Consider the following 16,416-nt stretch of genomic DNA (forward strand, 5'->3'; position numbering starts at 1 on the left):
CCCCCTCTTTCCTTCCTGCTCTTTGGCTAATTTGTACCTTTTGTTCATAATGTGCAGAATATTTGCCTGGAGATCTCATGGCACAAGAGTTTTTTTTCCCCTTCAGCCAGGCCTCCAGTGTGTAGGAAGGCTGTGCTGCTGTCATTTCCCACTTCAGGGAGCAGTGGGTGGTGAGTGGGAAGGAAAAGGCTGTTTGCAGGCAGCCAGCAGGAATTTTAATCATGCTAACTATTCACAAGCCTTGAATTGGTTGAATTTCATTAATTGGATTGATGTGACCGTGTGGTTGGAGGCAGACTTGGTGTAGACAAAAAGATATGCAGTGAATTTTGTCAAGATTTAGTTTAATGCATACATATATGCACTCACTTATCCCAAGTTCACTTCTTTGTTCTCAGCAGCATCTGTCAGAGGAGACAGCAGTTTCACACAAGACAAGAGCTGCAAACTGCTAGCTTATGACCTTTCCCAAGGCTATTTCCTTAATGCCACATACCAAATTTGAATTACACAGTGGATGAGTGGATCATTTTTATGCAGCAAAATCAAAAACGTCAAGGAGAAATAATGAAACTGAAGATAAAATCTCCAGTAAGATACCGACATTTATGAATTTGACTTGGTTGTATTTCTTAATAGCTGGCAGTTTCAGATGGATGCTCTTTCTGTAGGGGCTGTGCTTAAAGTTCTTATTGACTAGTGAAGTGATCCCCATGGCTTCCACTGGTATGTTTCTTGGTGCCCACTGTCAGGTTCTGCCATAGGCACCACCCTGTGGGACGCTGGCCTGCCTGACTTCCACCTTAAAGGACCTTCAGGGAATATTCAGGATCTCGCTCTGTGGAAGGAGGGGGGGGATATACCTAACCCTCACACTCTCTCATTCCACTCGCAGGTCCCTTCAACCTGACATTGTCCCGGCTGCCTTCCATGACAGCTGTCCCCATCCAGCTGTCGGTCTTATTCCTCCTTCTCTTCATCTTCTTTCCTCCACCTCCTCTCCGCTGCTCTCTCATTCTCTCTCCCTGCTCCGCTCCACTCCACCACACTCCTACACAGCAACCCACCCTGCCCTGTGGGTGGACTTCCCTTATATCCTTTCCCTCATTCCTGGCCCCACCTACCAGCCACACCCCTCTTTTGCCCTCTAGCATTGGCCTTGGCTACCTCAAGCAGCTGCACCTGGGGTAGCTAGTTTGGCTGCTTTGGGCAGCTACAACTGTGCTCTCTTGGCTGGCTGTCAAGCCTCCTCTGTTCGGAGCTTCCAGTAGCCTCAGCTGGTCTCTATTATTCACTTCCTTCCTGTTTGCAGGTTGGGGCGTGGCCCTGTGCTGCTTCTGCTGCCCTGCCGGTAAGGTTGCTGTCTGTCTGTCTGATGGCTGGCTGTCCCTATCTCTTGTGCCTTCTCCCTCTGCCCTGGTCCCCTCCTGGCTGTCCTTACTCCCCCTGTCAGGGCTCTTAGCCTCCCACTGGAGGGTGGAGCTAGCTGGCTTCCAGCTGCTCCTTCTGACCCTCTGGGGCTTGGGAGCTGCTCCACCCTCCAGTGGCTGGGGTGCCTCTTTCCCCCCTTCTATTGTTGGTCCGTGCTGGCCCAGGGTGTCTGTTGGGGTGGCTGGGTAGTTGTCCCCCAACTGTCTCCTACCCCCTCTTCCTGGTACGTCCGGGGGTGAGCCTCAGACTCTGGTCAACCACTTGCTTCTTCCCCACAGCAAGGAGCTAATCCTGGCTTTTATTCACCTCATTGGAGAGGGAAAAGCGCCAGAAGAGTTCAAGAGGTGTTACTACCTGGAAGCACCTAATTGGAAAAATCTGCCTCTGTCTCATGCTTGGTTTGGAATCTTTTAACACTTTGTACAACATACCAACATTTTGTGTTTGGTCCCATTCCCATAGTAGCAATCTTCTGACAGGTTCTGTTCTTCATGGACCAAATTTCGTTGCGGTGACCACTACCCATTCTCAAAATTCCACAAGTGTCAAGATTGGAGACCTCTGGTGCTAGTGGGAGCTTATAGCATCTTATATACTAATAGTCAAGTGGCCCTGATCTGTGGATACTTAAATTTGGAGAGTGGAGCCATGAATGGAGAAGTCAGATCTTTGTAAACACTTGAAAAATGCCCCAGGTTTGCAGAAAAATCTGAAATATTCATTAAAAAAATTGTTTGTTTTTTTTAAAAAAAAAACCCTACAAAATTATAAGAGAAACACCTGTAGCTTTAACCAGACACCCTCAGTCTTTGTTGCTAACAGGCAACCATAACCACCAATATTCTCGGCTTGGTTTCTGTCAGAAAAAGGCAGGGAGGGGACAGGGCCCTATCCAGGGCTGTTTTTGGCCTTTGAGGTAGGACTCATTGGGGCTAGGCCCAGAATCAACCACCAGATGACTTGATACCTCATGGCCTGCATAACTCATACAGACCCTGCTGCTTCCTGATGTTCAACAGCAGACACCCCACAAAAGACAATGTAGTGTAGGGGTTAGTTTCAGTGTAGCATCTGGGAGACCCAGGTTCGAATCATTTCTCTGCTGTGGAAGCTCACTGGATGACTTTGATCCAGTCACACACTTTCAGCCTAACCAACCTCTCAGGATTGTTGTGAGGATAATACGGTGGCAAAGGGAATAAAATAAGCTGCTTTGAGTCTCCAGTGTGGAGACAGGCATTATATAAATGAAGTAAATTAATAAATATAGATGAAGATGGGGGGCAGATAAAAGGTCAGTTGTTTAGTGGGTTTGAAGAAGAGAAGGACATAGGGAATGGTGAGCATATGGAGGCTGCCAGGAGGAGAGAAAAAGTAAATAGTGTGGGGAAGAGAATACAGTATGGTTGTCAAGTTCCAAACTGACTGTTGTAAGCCACCCAGCAATCACCTTCCATTGGTAGGCATCCCTGGCAAACGGATGCACACACCTTTGTCCCCTGCCTTGATGACATCACTTTGGAGAGTGACGTTGTCATGGGGGGTAGGAACATATGCACACTTCACACCAGGGCCAAATCCTTAAGAATTGGCCCCAAATATGTCAAGTTGTGATGGGAAGTGGAGGTGCATGCACAAGGGATACACCTGCACCCCCCAATCTCCTGGCAACTCTGGGATACAGGGGAAAGTGAAGTACCCCCCACAAGTCCTTGCTGGATCCCTATCATGCAACTGGGCTCACCTCAGCCAGCACCATAGAACTGGGCTATAGGTGAGCAGCTGCTGAGCAGGGGAGGGGGAAAAGTGAACTCGGGTTAGAGGTGGGAAGGACAGAAAGAAACAGGAAAAGGGGGAGAGGCTATGGGGGCAGGAAAGGGAAAGTGGACATGATGGAGGAGGGGGAAATGAGCTGCCCCCACACAAGTCCATGTGGGTCCCCCACTGGTACTCTATTTTCACTTGTATTCCATTTCTTTTAGTTCTGATAGATTTTAGTAAGAAGTGAGGACCACAATAGTCTCCCATAAATAATACCTGTTTTTCCTCTGTGCTTCCTGGAACATTAGTGCAGAATGGCTTCTCTTCTTCAGCATCTGTGAATACTAGTGATTCAAATTGATAACAAAGTACCTGAGTAAGAATGGAATCCTTATCCTAGGCTTGAGTTGTACCTCTTTGTTTCCATTGTTCATCAATGATTTTTCCAAATTCTTGCAGGTCTTCAGTAAATTTTTTGTTGATACTTTATCTAAAAAGTTTGATAAGATGTTATAATTAATTATATTCTATAGCACTGTTGTATTTATTTTAAAATACAAATAAAAATTGTCAGTTGCTTTTAAAAAAGAAACTAATCTGTATAAAACTGTGCCCCTCAGGTCAGTTCTGTGCCCCTCTGAGGTCTGCCCCCTAGGCGGCCACCTAGTTGGCCTAATGGTAGCACCGGCCCTGCATACAATTGCTGTACATAAAATCCCTCCCATGGAGAAGAAGAGTGTGCTGGACCTTCCCCTGCCTCCTCATGATTGCCAGCTTGTGAGCATAGCACCTAAACATGGAGGAAGTATCTGCACATATGCACCCTCCCTGTGATTGGTAGTGTTCAGTAGACTGTATCTCCAGTCACAGGGAGGGAGGGAGGGTGGGTACATGTAGACACTTCCTCTACTCATTCACTCTGTGAAGCCAGCCTGCAAGCATGTGGGGTCAGGGGCAGGACTGTCTCACTTGTGCCCAGTGTCCCTCCTCGGTGTTCAGTCAACACCTTGGAGGGGTTGTGTGTAGAGGGCTCTTGTATATTAAATAAAAATACATTCAAATTTAACATGATTGTCTATCTCAACTGGAGACTGCTAAGTGTCCAGTACATGCTGTGAAACTCTTTTACTGCATCGGGGTAGTGATCCTAGCACTTCCTACTTTGAGTTGTAACAATTATCTCGGTATAGCATCTTAATGCTCTTTAAACTGAGACATTAGGGATTGACCCTGGAGCCTTTCTGCATGCAAAACCAAACACAGAACTATGACCCCTCCCCAACAATATTGTATGGTGTTTGGTATGTTATTAGATTCCACAGTCTTCTGTATTGCATCCATATTTTAATATATTGTATTATGAATTGTTGACTGCAGCTGGCTAGGTCATGAATTAAATAAAAAAACACTGATTTAGTATAGAGTCCAGTGGATCTTTAAGACTAACCAACTTTATTGTAGCATAAGCTTTCGAGAGCCACAGTTCTGTTCACCGGATGCATTAGATCCTGTGGATCTATGATTTAGTATAGCTTATCTTCATTAAAGTTAATGGGATTAAAATACAAATTGCAGAGTTTAGCCTGACTGAATGTTAAGAATGGCTAATCCTTATTTTTTAGATTGGACCATAAAGCGGTTGGCTTCATAAAGAAAAAATGGTAAATATTGGTAATCCAGTTTCTTCATTTGAGTGGCTGATGAAGCACATTGTTCAGATTCAAGCAATGCAGACACTTTAACTAATCTTAATATTGGTGATTAAAAAAAAAATAAAAGCAAGAAATTTTACTGTCCTGACAAGTCCACAAAAGTTACTAGCTTCGGTAACTTTTTAAAACTAGCCTTTCTGACCACACACATCTATGGAATATGGAAGACATTTTGGGCCCTAAGTGGTCCTGAGGAAAGAAAAGCACCAACAGTCTGCTAATTCACAAATGTTTTCATGCCTGAAAGTGACTCTTACTTGCTGTGCATAACCAGGTAAATAATTAGCTGCAGTCTTATCATCCAACACAATACTTCCAATATGTATTGAATTTCTATTACGTTCTTCCACAATGACAACATGAAAATTTAAGTGAGATGGAAACAAATATCCTCATGCAATATTCTTTTCAGAGAATGAACAGAATATGAACATTTTGAAAAGGGCAATTAGAATTAATAGCCATGTTGCCAAGTGTTCTGCACACTGCTTCAGGTTGTGTGTTCTTAAAAGAAGAGATCAATTTTGTTAGCCTAGCTGAGCAGAAACCAGTTGAATGTTGTTAAGGGTCTTTATAACTTTGTGGTTGCTTGTGAGGTCAAATGGAAGTAGAATAGCAGATGAAATTAAGGAGAAGGCAGAACTGCAAGAGGCTCTTGATAGATCAGTAGTCAAATGGAGTTTAATGTTATGTGATGTAAAGTCATGAACTTGGCTTTTGAAACAGAAGAAATGTTCAGTCTAAAATATAAGAATTGGAGAACATGAACCATGGCTTGTTTTTCAAAGATACCGTTATAAAAAATTCTAGAAATACAGGGCAGTTAATGTAAAGGGAAAACTATTGGTATGTTAAACCTTTTAGACAGTGAAATAACTGTGATGACTTAATTATTTCTTGACCTCATTTATATCCTGCCCTTTCAGCAAAATGCCCAAGGTGGTTACAGATCAGCTATAACATTTGCAATCCAAACAATGCTAGTAAAATTAAAATTTAATAGCAGAAGAATTAAAACCATGTAAATAGCGGTAGGGAAATAAACTAATTAGTTAAAGTCTCTATGAACAATGAATGGCAAAAGGAAGGAAGTGATAGCAGTTGGTAGACTTCTCTAGGAAAGCTCAGTCATAACATAGGGACCACTACTGAGAAGCCTGCAGTTGGTTCCCTGTTGGCTCTTGCTTTGGAAAATGTTGGGAATACAGCATGGTTTGCTGTGATTGCTTGAGGGAATGAAGATGATCATGTGAGGAAAAAGTTGAACTGGGTTTGGAAGCTGGGTTAACCAGTAGAGCTGAAACAGAGATGATTTCAACTTGATTCCTGCAGTGTTTGGGCTGTAGCATTTTACATTACTTAAAGAAGTAAGACTGCATTCTGATGCAAGCTTTCTTATAAGTAAGCCCCATAGAATTCAGAGGGTCAAATTTCTGATGTTTATGTGGCATTTTTCTTAGAAGCCCAACTTTTAAAATTTAGCTTATTTATACCTACCTTTCTCGCTGAAACTCAAGGCGGATTGCAGAGTACAGAAAGGAAAAAAAACAGTAATAATAAAATAAGACATTGAATGAAAAATGCAATATGAGTACAGAATTGAATGACAATACCAATACAGTAAGATTAAGAATACATAATTAAATGATAGCGTGAACAGTAAACTGCCCAGGCCATCATAGTGCAAGCAGTGTAGAATGAGCATGAACAGGCATTTGCTGATCTTTCCATTTGTATGGAGGAACCTTCATCCTAGTTCATACAGTGGCCAACCAGTTACTCTGAAGGGACAGCAACAAGGCATAGGGGTTGACGCCTTCCCCTGATCTTGCTTCCTGACACTGCTATTCAGAGGTTTACTGCTTCTCTTTCATCACCATGGCTAGTACCCACTGATAGACCTGTATGCATGAATTTGTCTAGTCCCTTTTTAAAGCCGTCTGTGCCTTTGGCATTCACTGCATCCTTTGGCAGTGAGTTCCACATTTTAATCACTTGTTGTGTAAAGAAGTATTTCTGTTTGTTCATCTTGAATCTGCTGCTCATCAACTTCATTGGATGCCCTTGAGTGCTAGTGTTTTGAAAGAGAGGGAAAAAATTCTTTCCACCCCCCCCCTCTGTCTCTTGTGAATAATTTTATAATCCTCTAGCATCCCCCCCCCCAGTTATATCTTTTCTAAACTGGTAAGTTCCAGGATCCTTAGCCTTTCCCTATAACAAAGGTGCACCAACTCCTTAATCATCTTGGTTACTCTTTTCTATACTTTTTCCTGCTGAGCAATATGTTTTTTGAGATACAGTGACCCAAACTGCACATAGTATCCAAATGAGGCCACACCAAAGATCTATATGGGGGCATTATAGTATTGGCCATTTTATTTTCAGTTCCTTTCCCAATAATCCCTAGGATGGAGTTTGCCTTTTTCAGTGCTGCAGCTCTGGGTTGACTTTCACTGAGCTATCCCCTATGCCCCCAAGGTCTTCAAAAGGTTCCATTCAGATGACTGAAGCTACCATGGTGGAATTTAGGAGGAGATACTGTCCTACAGGTATGTAGGTTCTAGGCCATGAAGGGGCCTTGTAGTTGATAGCAAGTATCTTGAATTGACCCCAATAATGATCAGCCGAATTGAGTGACTGCAGGATGTGATTCACATACATGTTCTCCCTCTGAGGCGGAGGATATCTTGGGTGTTTCCTACCGTTCAATCAGGGAGGGAGGAAGTTAAATTTTCTTCCTCTTTTCTGTTGGCACATGGACCACCCCTTCTCTCAGTACTTTTCTGCCTCCAGGGAGAGCAGTAGCAGCAGCAGATCTCTCTGCTGCTTATTAGGCCTTTATTCTACTTTCACTTTAGCTTATCTGATTCTTACACTTCTCTGTACTGCCTTTTCTTTAGTCTTTACTCTTCTCCTCCTCCTCCTGTCCCCTCTATACCTGCCTTTGGTGATCTATTCTATGGGAGTGCATGCAGCCCTGCTATGGAGCCAGCAGACTCCGATGGAAGCTTCATGGGAGAGGAAGGCAAGGAAGCAGGCTTCCCTGCTATGGTGGCAGCATCGGATTCCGAGCCTCCCGGTACCGTCCTACCTTTGCGGCTGGAGTGGGCTCCCAGCAACTTTCTGGCCTTAGAGCCATGTATCCCTGCCAAACAGGCCCGGCAGCAGCAGACAGTGGCTGGATCTTCTGCGCAAGTCTGCCTGGAGGCTGAGTGCAACGCTAGCCAGCAGGACGCAGAAAAAGCGGGGGAAAGCGGCCACAAGCACACCAAGCTCCACATGGCTTCAGTCGACGTTCTGTCCAGCCTCCCGCCAGGAGATACTTCTGCAGGCACTTCCTGCTGGGATCAGCACCTGCCTTTGAATGAAAGTGGCTCTACCAGGATGGGTAACATACCTGGCGATTTGGCCCTCACGTTTTCAGCTGACTGTCTCTCTTTATTAAAGCAGAGCATGAGAGATGAGCTCTCCAAGCTGTGTCAACCTCTTTCCAGGGCCAGCAGCAAATTGTCCCCCCCTCCCTCCCCCTCCATGCACCAGGCCCAAATACAAATCCAGATGAGTGGCTGCCAGATGGCCTACCAAGGTTGCTCAAAAGTCCACCCAAGTCAAGAATAAGGACAGGGGGCTTCCCTGGGCTGGAGAGATGTCCTCTGACAGTGATGACAGGGAGGAGGGTGAGTTCCTCTCAGAAGAGGAGGAGGAAGGGGAGGTCACCATTCCGGAGCAGCCAGATAGGCTGTTTAAAATGGAGGACTATCTGTATTTTCTCTCAAAGTTCCTGGCAGCTCTTGACGTGCAAGAAGTACCAAAAGGGGAGGATGAGGAGGATCCCAAATCGGGCAAAGCATCCACAAGGCCCAAAGGGTACAGGGAATTCTTCCCTAGAGCAGACACACCAGAAAAGGTCTTCCCATTCCCTGAGTATTTTGAGAGACAAATGAAGGCTGAATGGAAAATGCCATAGGCCAACAAACAATGTTCTAATGCAGCAAAAATATTATATGCCTTACCATCCTTTGCCAATGAGTTATTGCAGGGGCTGAAGATTGACGCCCCGGTGGCCGCTCTGCAATCCTTGGGCCTCCTATCAGAGGATGGCCAGGGATACATGGCCTGGACAGGAAAGTGGAGATCGTCCTCAGGACCATTAGAGCCTCCATCACAGCCTCCATTGTAACCAGAGCTTCTGTGGTGTGGTTGCGTAAGTTACTGCAGCTGCTTCCGGGAAACAGTCAACATCTCTTGGAAGGAGCCAACAGAATCCTTAAAGCCAGCACCTTTGCAGCAGATGTCACGGTGGACGCCATATCCTTTTCATCCTGAGCCATGGCCTCGGCAATAGTGGCCCAAAGATTATTGTAGCTTCAAGCCTGGCTGGCTGACCTCCACTCCAGGTTCATTCTCATAGCCTACCCCTTCCAGGGCAACAAGCTCTTTGGGGACACACTCGAAAGGATCCTGGTGGAAATAAGGGAAAAGAAAAAGGTGCTGCCCAGAACTCTCAGGAGATTGGATAGGCAGTGCATCTAACAGTCCTTTCATTCCCACCACTCCCTCACCAGACCATGACAAGACTTAAAGCGTTCATCCTGGAATTTCCCCAGACAGAGCTTCAAAAGAGGCCCCTTCAGAGCCAAGAACAACAGTCATCACCAAGCCTGAAGAGACAGGCATAACTTCGACAACAAGACCCCTAAATCCCGACTCGCTTCGGGGCCCGGTTGGGAGGAGAGACAACTCCACTTCCACTAAGCATGGGTTGAGTCAAGGGTGGACGCCTGAACCCTCGAAGTGGTCTCCAAAGGCTACTCAGTAGAGTTTGACTTTTACCTACTGGATCGATTCGTGACCTCACCCCTTCAAAAAAAAACCAAAGAAGACTCATCATGCAGAGGGCACTCAACCATCTGCTAGACATTCAAGCAATAGAACCAGTAACCCACAAAGAAAGAGGCCAACGGGTCTACTCCCTCTTCTTTACAGTTCTGAAGAGAAATGGGGACTGGAGGGCAATTCTAGACCTGAAGTTTGTAAACAGGTTCATAAAGCTAAAACACTTCTGTATGGAAATGCTATGCTCAATAGCTGAAGCCCTACAGCTCGGGGAGTTCTGTTCCTCTACTGACTCTGTCCAAACTAATGGGGACACTGGTGGCAAACTGCAAGGCCATCTATTGGGGGCGCCTTCACATCAGGGTCCTGCTGTACTTCTTCTGCCTCTACCACATCGTGATCAAGGCGAACACCATGGTGAGAGTTCCCCAGAAAATCAAGGAGAGTTTCCTATGGTGGACCAAGGACAACAAACTTCACCAGGGCAAGAGCTTCCCAACGCCTCAAGTGATCCAACAGATGCCAGCCTAACTGGATGGGGAGCATCCTTGGAGGGTTGCCTGGTTCAGGGATGATGGTCTGTGGAGGAATCCGCCCCCCCCCATCAGTCTCCTCAAGATGAGGAAAATCAGGCTGGCCCTGACACAATTCTCCAACCAGGTAGCTGGAAAGGATGTCTTGATTCACACGGACAATACATTGGCGAAAGCCTTTATCAACAAACAAGGAAGAACTCGTTCATCCAGACTACTCAAGGAATAGATCAGGATACTCACATGGGCAGAGCCTCATCTGTCATCCATACAAGCAGAGCACGTCAGGGGCTCAGACAACGTCCAAGCCCAAGTATGTCCCCAGGACATACTCTAAGTTCTATAGATCCCAAGAAATTAATCTTCCATCCTTCTGCCCTGACCCTAGATATGCCAAGGAGAAAGAGTGGCACTGTCTGGATGTCAGGAGAACCCTCAGGGCGTACCTCACCAGAACAGATCAGAGAATCAGATTCGCTTTGCATAAATGTGGGTCCCCCTAACACAGGGAAGAAAATGTCAGCAACATCTATTGACAACAGCATTAGGTCCTGCATCGCAGAAGTGTACTTCCTAAGGGAATTACAGCTCACTCCTTGAGAAGTGCAACGACAAATGCAACATTCAGAAATAACACACCTGTCGAAGAGGTCTGCAAGGCCACCACTTGGTCTTCAGTCTCCATCTTTGTGAGACATTACAGGGTAAATCTCTATAATTCGGTGGATGCGGCATTCGGAAGGAGAGTGTTGCAGCACATAATTCAAGATGAGGCCCATATCCCACCCAAATAGGAGTAACTGCTTTGGGAGCACCCAAGCTGTCCTCCGCCTCAGAGGGAGAATGGACCTTTGGACACTTACCTTGAAGGGTCCTTCTCCCCGGAGGAAAGGAGGACATCTTGCCCTCCCAGGTCCTTCATCTCCTTTACTATCTTACTTTTTCCTCTTTAGTGCTGCATATTCATTTTATCCTTTCTCACACAGAGAATAATCAATCATTTTTCAGGACAAATAGCTCAGAGACTAAACAGAAATCTAGCAACAACAACAAACCAGAGAATTACTGCTGCGTGGAGTCAACCGAACTGAGAGAAGGGGTGGTTCATGAGCCAACAGGAAAGAGGAAGAAAATTTAACTTCTTGCCTCCCTGATTGCATGGTGAGAAACACCCAAGATGTCCTCCTTTCCTCAGAGGAGAAGGACCCTTCATGGTAAGTGTCCAAAGGTCCGTTCTGCCTGGCACCTGCTAGTAATTGGGCTGCCATGTTCTATACCAGCTGGAGTTTTCGAGATGACTTCAAGGGAAGACCTGTGTGTAGTACATTACAGTAGTTCGGACTCAAGGTAACCTTAGCATGGACCCATGTGGCCAGATTGGTTGTGAGGCGGAACAGCCCTACTGACCCTTGAGTACTACCCATCCTGCCCTCTGAGGCATCTTGGAATTAACCAGAGGCAGTCTAAGTGCCTGCCTGGCATGTACCACCCACCTAGTTTCTCCCAACCATCAGAGGGGCTTTTGTTTCTTTCGCCTGGTACCTGCCACCAGCACTTGGCCTTCATAGGATTGCTCACAGGGAGGACCAAGACTCCTCCCTCCCCTGTGTAGGCCTTCTGCTCTAAGGCCCTGCCTCATAACCAGTTTTCTGCTACCCAGCACCTGGTTACCGCAGGACCTGTTTGCTGCACTTGTGCACCATTGGGGGAGGTGGTTAGCAGATTGCCAACAGACCACCCCCTTCTTGTGGTGCCTGTATTAAATAGCATGTTTGAGCAGTGGAAGTCTATATGATACAAAGAATAGCTATATTAAAGAATTTTTTAAAGCATTTTTAAAAGGGGGGGAGTTCATACTCATACTTTTAACCATAGCAACAGATTTTAGTATGAGATCTCAAAAGAAACGTGAAAATGCAATTCTCTGTCCCTGTCTGTATACATGCCGTAGCCAGTTCTTCTCCTAAGGTAAAATCAAAAAGAGTCCAGTAGCACCTTTAAGACTAACCAACTTTATTGTAGCATAAGCTTTTGAGAATCACAGTTCTCTTCGTCAGATGCACGGAGGGCAAGAAGAAACTGGTCAGATATAGAGTAGGGGAGGGGAGGGAGGAGTAGATGCAAACAGCTCTCAAACAGCTCCTTCTGATATGGAGATCAGTTTGCTTCTGTAAAGGTAGGCTCTTTAACTTAGAAGGCTCTAGCTTACTGAGAAGTCCCTATGCCTTTGTCTTCAGCCAGTTAAGGCATCTGCATGACTAAAGCCCCAGGCTGGGTACAGCTTGGAAAGCTCTAGCTTCCCCTCCCTCTTTCTGCTCATTCTCAGCTAAGATAATTTTTAAGCTAGAGGTGAAGATTTTGTTACAGTACTTAACGCTGGTAGGTACATTGGTTTGTTTCTCCACCAGTAATGCTGAGTACAGTATAACCCCTAGTCTCTTGACTGAATCAGCAATTGTTAGTTGGACCCCACTGACAATGGGGAACATAGTGTCCTTCTCAGCCTTCCGAACCAATGTTACCTCTGTCTTAATCAGGATTTAGTTCCAACTTGTTCACCCTTAGCCAGAAATAAGGCATTGGTTCAGGTTCTCTATAGAATTACGAGATGATTTGGATAAAGAGATACAAATTTCACACCAGTCACAGTTAGTCTGCAAAAGTGACCCTCTGAGTCCTGACTGTAAAGAACAAAAAAGGCGGGTCTTCTCCAGTCCAAGGCACATCCCTTAATCCCAACGTCTTCCAAGTGCCTCAATAAGACGGCATGATCCACTGTATCAGAGGCTGCTAGTAGGTCCAGTAAACACAGCAAGGCATAGTCTTCGTCTGCATTCAAGCAGAAATCATCAGCTAAAGCCACCAGTGTGTCTCCTTTTCATATGTAGCTTTGTCTGAAGCCAAATTGAAATGGTTCTAAGTCAGGTGATTTATCCAAGAAGGCCTAGTATTGTTCTGCTACAGCTCTCGATATTTTTGCCCAGGAAGAATGATCCTAAGATCCTGTTGACACCATTGTGGTTATGATCCATAAATGGACCAGATGATTTACTGGGTGTTTTTCAGGAGTCATCACTGTGTTACAACCAGCATCCAAATCAGAATGTATTTGAGAGATTTTGTCAGCAGAAAAACCTTTGCAAAGGTGTCACAACTTACCATTGATTCATGTGAATTCAGAGGCATAATGGTTAAGTGACTGGGCTCTGAATCAGTACTCTGCTGTTTCAGATCCGATTACTGCCAAGAACTCAGCAGGTGGCCTTGGGTAAGCCACTCCTCTCAGCCCCAGCTGTATTGTGGGGATAATGATAACACAGACTTTGTTCACTGCTCTGAGTGGGGCACTAAACTTATCTAGAAGAGTGGTATATAAGTGTACTGTTGTTGTTATTATTACTGCAGAGCTACTTTGAAAAGTTGAGCTGAGTGTGAATTAGTTGATGCAACAATAGCAGTGAAGTAAGATTTCTTCACTGCCGCCTCATAGGTCTTCCAGTAAGCTCTATAAGCCACTCTGTGCAATTTGGCTTGAGCTTTCTGCCATCGTCATTCAAGGTGTCTTTCAGCCTTCTCTTCAAGTTATTCAACTCAGTAGTAAATGAAACCACTGAATTACGCCTAGAAGGTGGATGTGAATGACGAGAGGAAATCATGTCATTGGAATGCAGGAGCTTCTCATTCCATGCTCTCACTGTAGCCTCTGCAGAAATACTTGCTGGGATCTCAAAATCCCTTAGGGTGTTCTGAAAACCAGTTGCTGTGGGTGGACCAATTTTGCCAACCCCTTCCCTCTTGCAGAGTGCCAATGCCACATTCATCTGTGTCTTGAATAGCAAGTGATCAGACCATGCTATATACACTGAACCTCCAGCCCCCTGACCAGACCTTCCTCTAAGATTCAGTACAAAAGATTGAAGTCTAAGGTATGATCTTTGTTACGTGTAGGGCCTTTCACAACCTGAGAGAGATCCATAGTGGCCAGAAAGGCTACAAAAGCTGTTTGGCTCACTGCACATATATGAACTCAATACATCTTTACAGTATCTCTGCCTTTATTAAATAAGGCACCGTTTTTTCCCCAAATGTGGGACTTAGTCTAAATGATGAGTGGTTTGGGGCAAGCCACTATTGCATGGCCTCAGGGATGCTTGTACCAGGAACTACCCATCTATTTTTTCTGTTGATAAAATTATTTTTCTTCTCATACATTTTTAGAAACATGGTTCCTCCTAGCAGTTCTGTGAGGTCGGGTATGCCGAGAGTAACTTTTGTGCAAGGGTTTGAGTCCAGTGGCACCTTAGAGATCAGTAAAGGTATAGGTTTTCAAAAGTATAAAGGCATAAATTTTCAAGTGTCAAAGCTCCGTTCTTCAGAGCTCTGACTCTCAAAAGCTCATACCCTGAAAATCTAGTTGGGCTCTAAGGTGCCACTGGACTAAAATCTTGCTGTTCTACTGCAGACCAACGCAGCTGCCTGCCTGCCTGAGACTATCTTCTGTGCAAGGTCACTCTCTGGCCATCCCAGCTCATTTCAACCCAGGTCTCTCCCACCACAGTGTATCAGCTACACCGACTGGCTTTATTGCTATGCCGTGGTTGATCTCCAGGCTTCTAAATTCTTAATTTCTATTGCATACACAAAGAGTATATTCCTTTTGGTAACTAAATTATAGTTTAATTTCACTGTATTTTCTAGGAGATTATTGTATCCAAATGAACCTTTTGTTCTGCTGTTGAAATGTGCCCGTTAGTGTTCCATTATCCAGGAAGCTGTCTTAAAATTTGTTTTTCTTAAAACCATGGATTACTTTCTGCAAGTCTCTGTACACATTTTATGTATATAATCAAAATTTGAAAAGTGTTGCAGGCTCCAAAAGGTTGGGCCTCCCAAAGGTCCAAAATATATTAATTCTAACATATGTTGAAAAGAAGGCAATAAGTGATATTTACGAAGTTGAATATTTCTGTAAAAAGAGTGTGTGTTGCATGCCATCAAGTTGCTTCCAGCTTTTTAAAATGCACAGCATGCCACAGCCTATTTTTCTTTGCCCTGCAACACCTTGGTGAGGCAGATAAATGACTTGAATTCCCATTTTACAACTGCGGAATGCTTATCTAAAGCCACCCATTAAAACACTTCAAATCTTGAATTGTGATCTTTTTAGAAAAGAAAGTAATCCACATGGGTTCAGGAGGTGCTCTGAGGAAGCTATTGCACTGAATATTTTGTGATGGGCATATTTTTTATTAACAAAACCAATGTTATAATTCTGGCTGCCAGAATGGAATAAAGGGTCTTTCCCACATTATCAAGTTGTTTTGTTGGTTTATATATGAGTTCATTTGTGTGCACATAAATAAACAAAAATGAGATATGGATTATATTTTACCTGCAGTATAAATAGTTTTGTGGGATCATTTTATATCGTATATACTAGAGAAGAGGTACCTTCAAAACTATGTGTTGTAGCTAGCTGATCTAAACTCTTTTAAGTGCAGAATAACTCTTTAAAATATATTTTGAGTACAGCATTAACACCAGTGTTATCAAGAGTTGCTTAGGTTCTTCCATTAAATAGCTAGAACTGTGGTAGAAATTGAAAAACAGAAATGGAAAGTGGACTCCTGGGAAATTGCTGTCATTAAAAGTTGATTTAATGCAAAGTGCTGTTAATAGCCAAAGCATTAATTCTTAGAAACTACTTGTCTGAAGGGGTGGGGGGTGGGGAGAGGAATCTTTGACACTTAAATAGATTTCATTGATGGGGAAGAGGATCAGATTGATGCACAAAGGAAGAACATTTTTATACGAATCTCCATGTGAGAGGACAAGCAGAAGTTGTAGATTTGAGTCAGGAAGCAAGAAAAAATGAAGTTGAAGTGAATAAATTAACAGATGAATTAACAGATAGCTGCTTATACACCTACGATGGAGAAATTGGATTGGGGAATTGGATTTCTGCCCCAAATCTCTCAGAAATAAATATTTTGTGTTATGGCTGTTGTAGCATCAGAGAATATTATCAGTTTGTTGCTTTGTACTCCATGGTTAGACTTGGGCAGTCTGCTGCTTATAGCAGCGATACAAAAGCAAAATAAATGACATACAAAAAGGGAACTTGTTACAGAGCTGCCAAGTTA

General features: G+C 44.3%; 1 protein-coding gene across 2 annotated transcripts in view; it reads left to right on the forward strand.

Moving 5' to 3' along the window:
• MIDEAS (mitotic deacetylase associated SANT domain protein) overlaps positions 1-16,416 on the forward strand; it is a 78,791-nt gene that overhangs the window by 17,041 nt on the left and 45,334 nt on the right. The window lies entirely within an intron of this gene.

Source organism: Eublepharis macularius, chromosome 2 (assembly GCF_028583425.1).
Source record: "Eublepharis macularius isolate TG4126 chromosome 2, MPM_Emac_v1.0, whole genome shotgun sequence".
NCBI classification, from domain to species: Eukaryota; Metazoa; Chordata; class Lepidosauria; order Squamata; family Eublepharidae; genus Eublepharis; species Eublepharis macularius.